We start from the raw sequence: 5,344 nt of genomic DNA on the forward strand, positions 1-5,344 counted from the left end.
TGGTCGATCAGTCTTTAGGTGTGTGTTCGTTAACCGTCCCTGTCTGACTGAGGTCGTTGTGGTTTGTGGAGTGACTCCTGGACCCCAACAGGCGGCAATAAGGATGAAGTAGCCCATACTGTCTTCAGATTCTGAGTTCATTGTTGACTCTTCTGTCTTTCGGCACTGAACATTCAGTTCCATGGTTGACACTGGAGTCAGTTCCCAGAGGCTATTTGCGAGGGGAGCTTCTGTCCTGAGTAACTTGACTCCCTTTGCACCAGCTGGGCTGTGTCCCCAAAGCCACACACTTTTGCTTCTTTACCCACAGAGAAGGGCTGACTGGTCCTCACTAGGACAACGACTCAGGAGACCTTTCAATGCCACTTTTCTGTTTTCCCCGTACCCTCACTGATGATTCCATAGCATTTCAGAGAATAAGTCTTCAGACTAAAATGGTATCCATCTGTGTGGGAATAATGGTAAGAACCTCTATTAAAAATTATTAACGGGCTGGTGAGATGGCTCAGTGGGTAAGAGCACCCGACTGCTCTTCTGAAGGTCTGGAGTTCAAATCCCAGCAACCACATGGTGGCTCATAACCATCCATAACAAGACCTGACTCCCTCTTCTGGAGTGTCTGAAGACAGCTACAGTGTACTTACATATAATAAATAAATAAATCTTTTTTAAAATTTTAAACAAAATTGTTAACATCAGCGAATATGCTTACTTATCACCTTAGTTTTCCATGATCTTTTTAATTTCAAAATTCAAATATCTAATATCTTATTTCTCTGAATTAATAAACAATAGAATTAAGGTCTTAACATTTTTCTCCATTTCTAGTTTCCATGAGTTGTCACTTCCAAGTGCTTTTAAAGTTTCAGATTTTAAATTATTTAACTTAGATGACATCCTCATATAGTTTTCTTTCAGAATTATTCAGGATTTTAACATGTTTAATAATACTTAATATATATTTATCATCTGTCCCTTGTGCCTGCAGAACAACTCACACTATCTATGCAATACATAAGAGTAGTTAACACAATGAGAATTTACTTCTAGACACAGTTGATAGTAACCATTTATGATGGTTTGTATATGCTTGGCCCAAGTAGTGTCACTATTAGGAGGTGTGGCCTTGTTAGAGTAGGTGTGTCACTGTGGGTGTGGGCTATAGTACCCTAGTTTTAGCTGCCTGGAAGTCAGTTTTCCACTAACAGCCTTCATCTTCAGATGAAGATGCAGAACTCTTAGCTTTGCCTGTACCATACCTGCCTAGATGCTGCCATGCTCCCACCTTGATGATACTGGACTGAACCTTTGAACCTGTAAGCCAGCCCCAATTAAATGTTGTCCTTTATAAAAGTTGCTTTGGTCATGGTGTCTGTTCACAGCAATAAAACCCCAACTTAGACACCATTTCATTTTGGAATGCTATGTGAGCAGGGTATAGCAGCACACACCTATAATCCCAGCATTAAGGAGACTGAGCCAAAGGGATTACTGCAAGTTCTAGGCTAGCCTGGGCTACATGTCTAGACCCTGGTTTAAAAAGAAAAAGAGGGCAGGTAAGATGGCTTAGCAGGTAAAGAGTTTGCTACCAAGCTTGATGATCTGAGCTCCTCCCCTGAATTTCACCCCTGGGATCCACATGAAAGACATAAAGAAATGACCTTTAAATGTATCCCTCAAAAAAAAAAAAAAAAAAAAAAAACAAAAACAAAAACAAAAAACACAAATTAGAAAGTAAAAATAAAAATGTAAAGGAAAAGATGGGAAGACATATTTACTCCAAAAATGTGTTCTCGCAACTAAAGATCATATCTTCATGGCAAAAAAAAAATGATATTGATATGTGATTGATAAGACTATCTACTCCATCTGTGAGACTGTGTCACTGCAAAGTCAGTTATGCAAAGGAACTATTAAATATCCATCAGATGACTCAGCTCCAGGCACCCAGATGTAAAGAGCATCTGCTGAGAAACATTTACCTCCTTAAAGAAAAGAACCAAAAAGAGAGATTTCTTCCTCTCTGACACAGCGGCCTAGAGGTGAAAAGAAAGGGCAGCTTCTAAGAGTGGATCTGAAGACTGGCGAGCAGGCAGCAGTCACACTGGCGCTCACCTTTGGACCGGCTACCGGAGGACCTCTTATCCTCAGAGACTTCCGAGTCATGACTCAGGCTTTCTACCACCTGCCACTGAGCTGGTCTGAATACACTACCAACCTTCTGAATACACTTCTGACCTTCCATCCACCCCACGGAGCTACACCTTGCAAACTCCAGCCCAGTTTCCCCTGCCTTCTCTCTAAGTCTTAGACCAGAGGTTGCTACACAATCGGTGACTTGGTAAATATTTGTCACTTGAATAACTGAACAATCTGAAAATCTCCATCAGATCTCTGCTGGTGGGAAGTAGAGCCCGAAAAGTTGACCCAGCATTTGAAGCACATCCTTTGGCTTTGTTCTGTCTTTCCAGCCTTACCTTCTACAGTCACATACTACGTGACTTTGGAGGTTACGATTCTTTCCTGTTCTCTCTCCTACGCCCTGAATTAGCTGTGCTGCTTTAACAAAATGCCAAATGTTGGGTCATTTTTAGGGAACAGAATTTATTTCTCACAGTTATGGAAGCTTGGAAGTCCAAAGTCAAGGTGCCCGGGGGGTTCAGGTGTCTGGTGAAGGAGGAATGCTCCAAATGGGGGGCAGGGGTGGTGGGGAGCATGTCTTGGGAGTGAAGAGCACTGCCTTCAGTAGGCTGAAGGTCAGGGAAAAGACATAGGAAGCCTCTTTTCTAAGAACCTGATCCATTCATAAGGAGACCCTTAAAGCTACTTCTTAAAGGTCCCACCTGTTAGATTTCTGAGGCAGCATCTAGAGACCGAAGGCAGACAGAGACAGGTCTGACCTCAGCAGGCAGGACTGTGGATTTCAAACAACAAAGGACATACACAGCAGAAAAGGGGGTGCCCGCCTTGAAGATTAAGTTGGGAGGTTGGGGAAAGGAGTTAAGTGCAGCTTCAGGGGGCAACATGGAGTCTGCAGTCTCTACTTCCTGAAGGTTTTCGTCCAGGCAAGACATATACATACATATATACGTACATACATACATACATACATACATATCTTTAGAAACAGCTTTCTGTGTTGGCACATGCCTTTAATCTCAGCACGTGAGAGGCAGAGGCAAGGGATCTTTGTGAGTTCAAGTTCAGCCTGGTCTACAAAGGGAGTTCAGGACAGCCATGAGAGAGAAACCCTGTCTCAAGAAACAAACAAACAAAAACCAATAATAATAATAATAATAATAGGAGGAAGAGGAGGGGAGGAGGAGGAGGAGGAGGAGGAGGAGGAGCAACAGCAGCTGCCTTGCCTTGGCTACCAGGATGCAGTTGATAGCGGAGTTTGGCAATGGCAGTGAGAGGGAAAGGGCTGGGATTCCAGCATAGGGATAGGGCTCCCAGCAAGCCTTAGAGGAATAGAAAGTTCCGTGGTCAGGGTCTTGCTGAGTTTGTTCAAGATTTATTCTGACTTCATCTCTTAATCCCATGGCTTCTGTAAAATTTTTTTTTCGAAGATTGATTATATTTATTTTATGTGAATTGATGTTTGCCTGCATGTATGTCTGTGTACTTCATGTGTGACTTGTGCCTGTGGGCACGGGAGGGCTTAGGGCCTCCTTGGAACCAAAGTTATAAATGTTGCAAGCCAACATAGAGGTGCTGGGAATGAAACCCCCTGGGGAGATGCTGGGTTGAACCTGTGTCATGAGGAAGAGCAGTCAGTGCTTCTAACCCAGCCCTCCCCACCTGTGAATTTCGGAGAGGAAACATGGCCCCCTGGGTTTTACTACCGTGAGGCTTTGACTCCTCCTCCACCCCGTGCGCCTCTGCCAGCCTTGCTCCAGACCTCTCACAGGCCATTCCCTCAGATCTTTGCTGAGGTGGTTTGAATGAGAATGGCCCCTATGGACTTATATCTTTGAATGCTTGTTCCTTAGCTGATGGAAGTATTTGGGAAGCATTAGGGGGTGTGGCCTTATTGGAGAAGGTGTGTCACTGGGGGGTGGGCTTTGAGGTTTCAAAAGCCCACACTAGACCAACACACACTCTCTGTGTCTCCTCTCTCTGTCTCTCTCTGTCCCTCTCTTTGTCTCTGTCTCTGTATCTCTCCATCTCTCTGTCTCTGTCTCTCTGTCTCTCTCTATGTCCCTCTCTCTGTCTCTGTCTCTCTCTGCTTCTTTGTCTCTCTCTCTCTCTGTCTCTCTCTCTCTGCTTCTTTGTCTCTCTGTGTCCTTCTCTCTGTCTCTGCCTCTCTCCCTCTCTTTCTCTCTCTGCTTCCTGCCTGTGGATCAGGATGTAAGCTCTCAGCTATTGCTCCAATGCCTGCCTGCTGCCACACTCTCTGTTGACAGTCATGGATTCATCCCCTGAAACTGTAGGTAAGCCCCCAGTTAAATACCTTCTTTTATAAACTGTGTTGATCATGGTGTCTCTTCACAGCAATAGGACAGTGATGACGAGGATTCATGCAGACACTCTCCCTCTCTCCTCTTTTGGGCCACGTTCTCACTTTCGTGGTTCAAATACTTAGTGTAACCCTCCTCTATCAGATCATAAGCTCCTGGAGAATGGGAAATGTATCCTCCTGAGAAACAAATGTAATGAATGCTTCACTCTAGCAGGTGCCTAAATATATTTTCGTTTGAGTGGAGGCACAAATAGAATTAAAGTGGGTCCATTTAAATGTCCATTTTTAAAAATAATTGAGACCCAGAGATTGGTACAGACTCTTGGATGCAGGAGGGCTACATTGCAGGGGGGCAGAGGAAAGAGGAGAGGAGACTTGTTGGAAGCTTTGGGTGCAAGCACAGATCTTTTTTTTTTTTTTTTTTTTTTCTGGGCAGTGAAAGCAAAGTTCTTAATGGAAGATGATCCCAATCAATAGCGCCAGACAGCTGATTTATATAATGGCCTCACACTGGTCTTTCTCTGCATAGTGCTCCTGTGAAAGGGGAAAGGTTGCTGACCCGGGGACTCCCCAAGTAGATGTATGGCCATCCGTCGGTGTTCATCAATATGATCCCCCATCAGTGACCCACGGGAGAACTCCCAGAGAGCAGCCTGCTGCAGGCAGACCGGATGCTGAATGTAGATGTCGAGGGGGTTAATGCCGGGTTTGGGCTGCTGAGGTGGGGCTGCCAGTGAGCAGGCACCCACTGGTGGGAGCCTGGTAAAGAGAGTGGGAACCCGGAGGCTTGCACACCCAAAGGAGACATCTAAGCTGCAGCAAGCAGCAGCAGCAGCAGCAGCAGCAGCAGCAAGGAAAGAATAAGCGTGAACCACAACGAGA

Source organism: Mus pahari, chromosome 13 (genome assembly GCF_900095145.1).
Source record: "Mus pahari chromosome 13, PAHARI_EIJ_v1.1, whole genome shotgun sequence".
Classification (NCBI taxonomy): domain Eukaryota; kingdom Metazoa; phylum Chordata; class Mammalia; order Rodentia; family Muridae; genus Mus; species Mus pahari.